The following is a 10,881-nucleotide window of genomic DNA, read 5'->3' on the forward strand; positions in this document are numbered from 1 at the left end:
CCTCCTTGCTCGCACATGCTTTTTCAGTTCTGCCCATACATTTTCTATAGGATTGATGGCCACTCCAATACCTTGACTTTGTTGTCCTTAAGCCATTTTGCCACAACTTTGGAAGTATGCTTGGGGTCATTGTCCATTTGGAAGACCCATTTGCGACCAAGCTTTAACTTCCTGACTGATGTCTTGAGTAGTTGCTTCAATATATCCACATAATTGTCCTTCCTCATGATGCCATCTATTTTGTGAAGTGCACCAGTCCCTCCTACAACAAAGCACCCCATGATGCTGCCACCCCCGTGGTTCACGGTTAGGATGTGTTCTTCGGCTTGTAAGCATCTCCCTTTTTCCTCCAAACATAACGATGGCCATTATGGCCAAACAGTTCTATTTTTGTTTCATCAGACCAGAGTACATTTCTCCAAAAAGTACAATCTTTGTCCCCATGTGCAGTTGCAAACCGTAGTCTGGCTTTTTTATGGCGGTTTTGGAGCAGCGGCTTCTTCCTTGCTGAGCGGCCTTTCAGGTTATGTCGATATAGGACTCGTTTTACTGTTGATATAGATACTTTTGTACCTGTTTCCTCCAGCATCTTCACAAGGTCCTTTGCTGTTGTTCTGGGATTGATTTGCACTTTTCGCACCAAAGTACGTTAATCTCTAGGAGACAGAACGTGTCTCCTTCCTGAGCGGTATGACGGCTGCGTGGTCCCATGGTGTTTATATTTGCGTACTATTGTTTGTAAAGCTGAACATGGTACCTTCAGGCGTTTGGAAATTGCTCCCAAGGATGAACCAGACTTGTGGAGGTCTACAATTTTTTGGCTGATTTATTTTGATTTTCCCATGATGTCAAGCAAAGAGGCACTGAGTTTGAAGGTAGGCCTTGAAATACATCCACAGGTACACCTCCAATTGACTCAAATGATATCAATTAGCCTATCAGAAGCTTCTAAAGCCATGACATCATTTTCTGGAATTTTCCAAGCTGTTTAAAGCACAGTCAACTTAGGAAACTTCTGACATACTGGAATTGTGATACAGTGAATTATAAGTGAAATAATCTGACTGTAAACAATTGTTGGAAAAATTACTTGTGTCATGCACAAAGCAGATGTCCTAACCGACTTGCCAAAACTATAGTTTGTTAACAAGAAATTTGTGGAGTGGTTGAAAAACAAGTTTTAATGGCTCCAACCTAAGTGTATGTAAACTTCCGACTTCAACTGTATATTGTGTGCAACTAAAAAGATCTCTACAGTACTATTAGGCCTATGATATGAATTACAGGCCCTCTGTAATTATTGGGTCAGTGAAGCATTGTTTCTTCTTTTGGTTCTATACTCCAAAACGTTGCATTTGAAATCAAACAATGATTATGAACTTAAAGTTCAGACTGTCAGATTTAATTTGAGGGTATTTTCATCCATATTGGGTGAACCATTTAGAAGTTAGAGCACTTTTTGTACATATTCCCCCATTTTAGGGGAGCAAAAGTATTGGGACAGTAGTAAAAAGTTAAGTATTTGGTCCCACATTCATAGCACGCAATGACTACATCATGGTTGTGACTCTACACATTTGTTGGATACATTTGCTGTTTGTTTTGGTTGTGTAGAAATTAATGTTAAATCATGTATTGTGTCATTTTGGAGTCACTTTTATTGTAAATAAGAATAGAAAATGTTTCTAAACACTTCTACATTAATGTGGATGCTACCATGATTACGGATAATTCTGAATGAATCGTGAATAATGATGAGTGAAAAAGTTAGAAAGACAAATATCATGCTAACCTCGCACCATTACAATAACAGGTGAGGTTAGCATTTTGGGGGTGGGTATATGTGTGGGTCTATAACTTTCTCACTCATCATTATTCACGATTCATTCAGGATCCAAAATCATGGTAGCATCCACATGCATGTAGAAGTGTTTAGAAACATATTCTATTCTTATGTACAATAAGTGACCCAAAAATGACCCCAAACGGGTTATATTTGATTGTGTAGAAATGCAGGAAATTAAAGGTTATGTCCCCCCCCCCCCCCCCCCACTTCTAAAACCAAAGTTGCGCCCCTGGTGAAACCTTTGTAAGAGGTCTCTAGCTGGGCTTTTCTCTTCACTGTGTTGGAGAGTCAAAAAGTGGGACTTGTTACTGTAGAAAAAGATATAGGATGTGTGTGGATGTTGGTGTGTGTGTTTGTTTGCGGTCATGACTCATGCTATTACTAAGCTAAGGCACTGGCTGGGTTTACTGATTCACAATTACATGGGAGAACCGACCCAACCCACCCCTTAAAGACACCCAGAACTATGTCATCTCCTACAAAACCAAGTGACATCTTGTTTCCTTTTTTCAAAACAACCAAGCCTAACCTAAACAAATACTCCATTCACCAATTGCCCTATCCAAGTGGGAAATCTTTCATTTTTAGAAATCCAATTCAATTTATGGACAATTTTGTTCTTCTGTATCTTATAAATCTTAGAACCATAAACAAAGATAGCACCACAAAAAATAACACATCCTGCCTTAAAATGCTGTCAGAAATTCTGTAATATGAAGTCCTGACTGGGAAGTAACAACTTGTCATTTTATCACTGACTTTTCACATTTTCAACCTAAAGATAAAACAAAGCCATTTTTAACAATGTCAAACGTTAACAATGTGGATATACAGTATGTCACTAGTTTGACCAATTGTCAACATTCACAGACTTGATAACTTTAATATAGCTAATCTAGTTAGAGAATATGTAATTGATTGGAGAATTGTTCTGACTTCAAAACCACTTGAACACAATCATGTCATATTCACAACTTCACAACTGGGAAATACGAGATTCCGAGGAACATCTTACCGCCACATAAACATGTGCAATAAATCACATTGGCTTTACAATAGATGTCAAAGCGACAATAGTGTAAACGTGTGAATTTACTGCATGGAGTGCTGCATGATTAGGAACTTTCCTCACTGCATTGCTAGCTAGCATTGTGGCCTACAGCTGTTAGCTCAGTGCCAAAACTCAAGAACCTGACACATGCTATAGACAGCTGAGCTATTCCAAGCACCTGCTGCTTTAATTGCCTGTGGAGTTGTGGGTTAGTTACCTAACCGCTCCAGACTCAAGAAACATGAGCTGGCTGACTAGATGATAGGCTTGTCTGGGCTAGTTCCTTAGATGTGAGATCAGATGCGGCGACCAGGTCACGCTTAGCTGAGCAAGGTCAGATTTCATTAGCCAACTGTAGCAAGGTTAACGTTCTGTCAGGCGTTTTCAGACTTCAAATGTTGAGAGGAGTCCAGAAAAGTCATACTAAGTTTGATTTTGGAATTAACTATCACACAAGTTAGAAGTGCACAACAGGGTCAAAACTATAAATAAGATATGTTTTGACAACGATAGTCACTTCACGTCTTCCCCAACAGACAATCGTCAACCCCTGACTAATGCTTCCACCCCTGAGCTTTAGTCTTTGGTTGTGAAGCCAGTAATTGCCATTTGTTCAAACACCTACTACAGTATCATGTTGTGGTGTGACTATGCGTTGGCCATTGAGAGGTTAAGCAAACAGAAACCAGCAGTCACAGCCAACAAGTGGTCCATGATGACTCAACTAACATGCCAAGGTAGGGTATGTCACGCTACATCACCCCTTCTCATGACATTTCAGTTTATTGCCACTTAATGAGGATTCCCTTGCATAGCTGGAATACTGAGGGCGTGCAGTGGGATGGTGGAATGGATAGAGAACAAAGAACAATACATTCCCTTGTTACGGCAGTTTGGTTATGGAACACAATGATTTCATGGGAACGCTATAGCTAAAGGGTGCCTTCAGATAAGGTTGTCAGGAGCATTAGCATTATGATATAATATTTTTGTCATGTCACAGTAGTCATTGATGTTGCATGTATTGACCTATGACTTCCTCGTTGTCTTATAAGTATGACTGCAAAGACATAGAGTTCAGTTTTCAAATCTGTTTTCACACTTTTCACACACTGTAGTCTTATGAATAACTATTCTTACAGTGGCTAAATGCAATGTTTGGAAAGACTACATTAAATGAAGATCAGCAGTGTGCAGTCAGCATGTCAACAAACCTAGCAAGATGTATGTTTATTTTGTCCTGTTTGAGTGCAAAATGTATAATTCAGAAATATAAAACAGCATAACATTTGGTCTGGTTAACCAAGAAGAAGATGGGGTAGACAGTGGTTTAGCACAGTCTATGCTGACAAGCAGCCCAAAGTTTTTAATTGATGGTATTTAGTTGTTGAAGAATGCAGTACAGACAAAGAATCAAGAGGGCAATTAACTTTTGCTCCATAACTAATGGATTCTCTACCGTTTCCTGTAGTGTAGACATTTCCTCACTTGAAATGCCACAAATGTTGTCGTCATAATGGTATTCAGGAAACACTTTACTTGAAGGTTGTTAGGAATTATAATGCAACACTCATGAAAGTGTCATGGCTGCTTCCCAAAAGGAACTTGTGTATACCCGCTTCAAGTAAAGTGCTACTGGCCTGCTACACTAGACAAATAACCTTTGCAGAGCGTGAGACGCTCCTATTCATTTCAGTGAAACCTGGGCGTAAGTGTGCTGGCGCCACGAGAGGCTGGTGTTGCTTTGCATAAAATTATGTTCTGGTTCTATTTTCAAACCCTGCTTTTTCCCCCAGTGTAGCTTATATATTACTGCTAGTCACTACTCTGGTACAGAATACATTTTCATGTCTGCTTGATCTCAAACATGCCCTAACAAAAAAGACTGCTACTCAGAACACTGATACATGTTTCCACACTGGGGCATGGATGATTGAACAAATGCCTAAACATGGTGTCTAAAGACAGAACGATGGGCGCACTCATGCACAAGGAAGTGGTTGCTAGCTTGTGCATGGATCTGACTTCTACATTACATAAAAGGCCTTATTATGTAGGCTACACCAAGGGAGATAATCTACGGACCGGTCGATCGGGTTACACCTTCCTGGGTTGACACTTTCAAAGGGTCAAAGGTCATCGCATACTGAGCCATAGTTCATTCTAATATATGCACAGACAAACTAACGAACATAGACTGAACAAAAATATCAACGCAACATGTAAAGTTTTGGTCCCATGTTTCATGAGCTGAAATAAAATATCCCCGAAATATTCCATATGCACAAAAAGCTTACTTCTCTAAAATGTTGTGCACAAATTTGTTTACATTCTTGTTAGTGAGCATTGCTCCTTTGCCAAGATAATCCATCCACCTGAAAGGTGTGGCATATCAAGAAGCTGATTAAACAGCATGACCATTACACAGGTGCACCTTGTGCTGGGGACAATACAAGTCCACTCTAAAATGTGCAGTTTTGACACAAAACATAATGCCACAGATCTCTCAAGTTTTGAGGGAGCATGCAATTGGCATGCTGACTGCAGGAATGTCCACCAGAGCTCCACATAAGCTGCCTCCAACGTTGTTTTAGAGAATTTGGCTGTACATCCAACCGGCCTCACAACCGCAGACCATGTGCATGGCATCAGGTGGGAGAGCGGTTTGCTGATGTCAACAGAGTGCCCCATGGTTGCAGTGGGCTTATGGTACGGACAACGAACACAATTGCATTTTATCGATGCCAATTTGAATGCACAGAGATACCATGATGAGATCCTGAGTCCCATTGTCGTGCCATTCATCCGCCACCATCACCTCATGTTTCAGCCTGATAATGCATGGCCCCATGTCGTAAGGATCTGTACATAATTCCTGGAAGCTGAAAATGTCCCAGTTCTTCCATGGCCTGCATACTCACCAGACATGTCACCGATTGAGCATGTTTGAGACGCTCTGGATCAACATGTAAGACAGCGTGTTCCAGTTCCCGCCAATATCCAGCAACTTTGTACAGCCATTGAAGAGGAATGGGACAACATTTCACAGGCCACAATCAACAGCCTGATCAACTCTATGCGAAGGAGATGTGTCATGCTGCATGAGGCAAATGGTGGTCACACCAGATACTGACTGTTTTTCTGAACCACACCCCTACCTTTTTTTTAAAGGTACTGTATCTGTGACCAACAGATGCATACCCTATATATACAAAAGTATGTGGACACCCCTTCACATTAGTGGATTTGGCTATTTCAGCCACACCTGTTGCTGACAGGTGTATAAAATCGAGCACCAAGCCATGCACACTCACTACTTAGTTCCAAACTGCCTCTGGAAGCAACGTCAGCACAATAACTGTTCGTCGAGAGCATTATGAAATGGGTTTCCATGGGCGAGCAGCTGCACACAAGCCTAAGATCCCCATTTGCACTGCCAAGCGTCGGCTGGAGTGGTGTAAACTTGCCGCCATTGGACTCTGGAGCAGTGAAAACGCGTTCTCTTGAGTGATGAATCACTCTTCACCATCTGGCAGTCCGACGGACGAATCTGGGTTTGCAGATGCAAGGAGAACGCTACCTACCCGAATGCAAAGTCCCAACTGTAAAGTTTGGTGGAGGAGGAATAATGGTCTGGGGCTGTTTTTCATTGTTCGGTCTAGGCCCCTTAGTTCCAGTGAAGGGAATTCTTAACGCTACAGCATACACTGACATTCCAGACGATTCTGTGCTTCCAACTTTGTGGCAACAGTTTGGGGAAGGCTCTTTCCTGTTTCAGCATGACAATGCCCTCGTGCACAAAGCGAGGTCCATACAGAAATTGTTTGTTGAGATCGGTGTGAAAGGACTTGGCCTGCACAGAGCCCTGACCTCAACCCCATCGAACACCTTCGGGATGAATTGGAACGGCGACTGCGAGCCAGGCTTTTTCGCCGCACATCAGTGCCCGACGTCACTAATGCTCTTGTGGCTGAATGGAAGCAAGTCCCAACAGCAATGTTCCAACATCTAGCGGAAAGCCTTCCCAGAAGAGTGGAGGGTGTTATAGCAGCAAAGGGGGGACCAACTCCGTATTAATGCCCATGATTTTGGAATGAGCTGTTTGACGAGCAGGTGTCCACATACTTTTGGTAATGTAGTGTATCTGTATTCCCAGTCAAGTGAAATCCATAGATTAGGGCCTAATGAATTGATTTCAATTGACTGATTTCCTTATATGAACTATAACTCAGGAAAATCTTTGAAATTGTTGCATGTTGCATTTATATTTTTGTTCAGTATAATTTAATTTCCTTAGAGGCGGAACCGAAATTCACAGAGGTACAATGCATTCCATTGAAGTCAACAGATGCCAAGGAAGTTGAGTATTCAACTATTGGTAGGACTAAAAAGTTTATTGAACAACCGTCCTGTCTGGTGAAGCAATCGCTTGTCCTTCCTACACGGTGCCTGTATATTGCCTGTGGGTTTATTACTCAGTGGTCTTAAAGAAGTACTGTCTGAGGGATTAGTGGAGGCACGTGCTTGCACAATCCTCCGTATTGTTGAAGTCAGCATAAATTTTTTACTCTAAAAGGTCTTGCTCACTTAACACAAAGGAGTTACTGTGTACAGTTGGAGTGACGACTGTTGACAAATGATGCACGAACCTAGACATTTTGGATGACATACGTACCTATTACACCCTGCTTTGATAAGCCTTTGATAAGGTCGGCATCAACATTGTTTATTGAATGTATTCAATTACTAATAAAGTCAGACAATGAGGATTTATGAGGATTTATCATTTCTGTTGCCTACATTGACTGCCATTGGTAAACAAGTAGGCGGTTTCTAACAACTTCTTCAATACAAAATCCTTAGCAGTACACTGAGCCCTGTTTCACTGGCTAAATAACATTGCATGACAAGACACCTGCAAAACAGTTGTTTATGTGTTCATGTCCTCATTTTCCCACTCCAGTGTCACATTTAGACCCAAACAGAGCAAAGAAAGAAGACAAGTAAAATACACGTTCTTTATGTCCTAATTTAGATTCTAATAACAAAGATTATATAATATGTTTCAGGCTCAGTGAGGCATCATAAGAAACAAACAAACTTGTGATAGCCATACTTGACAAGGACATTAAATGCTATGATTTATGATTTTACAAAAGCTTATTCCTCCTTGGGATATGGTTTAAAGGGGCGATCTGGGATTGGTACATTCATTTTTGGACTTTTATATATATACAGTATAGCCATTGATTCTTGAAGAATGAACTTATAATTGTATAACCTTGTTTGAATCCCAGATTCCCCCTCTAAGCTCTGCTAGTGTTATGTCTCTTGACTGTTAAATAGAGATGGGAGGTAACCAAGGCAACCACAACATCACTGAGTGGCCTTGTCAACTAACCTATGTTTAAAAAATTAAAAAAATAAAATAAAAATATATATAAAAAATAAAAAACTTATTCACTAACTGTAAGTCGCTCTGGATAAGAGCGTCTGCTAAATGACTAAAAATTTTAAAAAATGTAAAATGTACATACTGGAAAGACAAAGCCCTCCCAAGTCCTCCCATGTGTACCAATATATGTTTTGTTACATAATACAATGCTAAGGGTTGTGTGTGTGTGTGTGTGTGTGTGTGTGTGTGTGTGTGTGTGTGTGTGTGTGTGTGTCAAATATTGAATTGTCTGGGCAGGTTTTGTTTGAGATGGTTAGTGTTTCATTAAGGTGTTGACAAAGCATTATGTTGCAAATAGAAATTTGATGAAAATGCAGCACAACAGGACCAATGTTTGCATGAAATCTATGTCTTCAACATGAATAGTATTTTCATCTGGATTTCTACCTATAAAATAATCTTCAAACATGCCATGTGTACAACATATATACATTACACGTCTACGTGGGTTTGTGTGGCAATGGGAAACATGCACAGTCCTATGCACGTGCCTATTGGGTAAAAACAATAAACCTTTAGCACAACACAAACAGGTGATAAGATTAACAAGTGCACTCGTTGTTAGTAATGACACTGATTCAGATGAGACATTGTTGATAGTATGACCATCTGTGGAGCATCTACAGATGGACTATCCAAATAAACTGTGACCTTAATTCATCCCAAACTATCTGTTAATAAGGAACTGCTTGCTAAGGTTACGGTTACGGTTAGGTTTAGAATAAGGGTTAGGGTTAGGGCTAGGGTTAGGATAAGGGTTAGGGTTAGTAGCTAGTTAGTTGAAATGTTACTGATAGTCTGTAGATAGTCTGTAGAGCATCTACTGATGGACTATCCAAATAAAGTGTTAGATAAAATGACAATCTGTTTCCCCCAACACAGTAGAACCACCTTAGGCCCCCAAGCTGTTTGAAGTACAAACATGTTTTATTGGTCAAACTCTAGGTAGCAGTTTTTAGAAAATATGTAGTCTTATCGATAGGGTTCTATCAACAAGAGGACAGAAAAATAGACAGGTGGCTTTGGAAAACAGAAGCTGGGTTATGAAAATGTAACAGGTGTGTCTGGGAGGGTGGGGTGGAAGAGACACAGTGTAATGTTGTGTTCAACATAAATAACACACACTTGTACCTTCTCAATTATATATAATTGATATATCAAGCAGTGCTTTATTTTTTGGAATGTGTCTAACATATTAATTTTTTCAGTTGAGGAAATTGACAAGCAAAGGAAAAATGTGTTTGTTTCTCTGCCAACTGTCATAAGATACAATCTCCCTTTTAGGTATGTTCTATTGAAAAATAGTTATACACCAGGATGATCTTAAATTACACAGACTTATTTTCTCTTAAAGTTGATCATCCATTCAGTCAGCAATGGTTCACTGTTTTAGGAAGATGTCTGAAGATCATATTACCTACAGCAGCACATTGATTCCAGTGCCAAGAAGACTGGACAAGTTGTGGAGTGATACATTGTGACAGGTTGAAAACCCCTCTCTACATATTGGAATAGTCTAAATACACTCAAATTAAATTGGCAACCTATTAGTCACAGTATAGAGATGGAGTATTTATTTAAAAATTTTATTAGACCAACCGGACTGTATGATTCATATTTCAATGAATTGACAAATTTGGATTATATTTGAATTTTAATCATCCCTATGGTAAAGAATCATCCATTAATCATATCTGAGGAAATTATTTTTGATGACACACCGCTTGATTCAGTCAAACATTTACAGCTTTGGTTCATAATAGGGCCCAAGTAAATTCAATTTCTTAATACAAATTCAAAAGGATTACATTCAGATTCAATTTCTGTTGGCACTAATATCACTTCATCCCCATGTAGCTGCAGTCTCCCATTCCCACAGACCTCTCATTTCACAGCTGAAAACTGTCAGGTCAGCCTGGTGTCATAGACGAAATGTAACATAGTAAACGAAAATCAAGAATGCTCAAATTAGTATGATATGTTACGTTTGGTATGGTTACATAAGAGAGAAGGTTACTTAATGAAAAAAACGAAAGGAAGTCTAGCAACCCACAGGTTGCGTATTCGAATCTCATCACGCTAGCTAATAAGCGAATTGGCAACTACTTACTACTTTTTTTGCTACTTTGCAACTATTTAGCATATTAGCCCAACCCTTCCCCTAACCTTAACCCTTTAACCTAACTCCTAACTCTAACCTTAACCCTAACCTTAACCCCTAGCCTAGCTAACGTTAACCACCTAGCTAACGTTAGCATTAGCTACCTATCCATCTAGCTAACGTTAGCCACAACAAATTTCAATTTGTAACATATCTTCCGACAACAACAGCCGAGTTGCTACCCCAAATTGCATGATAACTGTGCCTAAAACTAGTTGATTCCTCACCACGGTCATTTTCTGTGGATTATTTGGCTGCTCTAACAAGGCAGGAAAGACATTAGGGAAAAAATATGTTTACAGATTCCCCGCAATCATGAAACACCATTGGTGACACCAATGAGATAAGACTCAAGAACTGTCAGAAAA

This window comes from Coregonus lavaretus (assembly GCF_964263955.1).
Source record: "Coregonus lavaretus genome assembly, chromosome: 39".
Lineage (NCBI taxonomy): Eukaryota > Metazoa > Chordata > Actinopteri > Salmoniformes > Salmonidae > Coregonus > Coregonus lavaretus.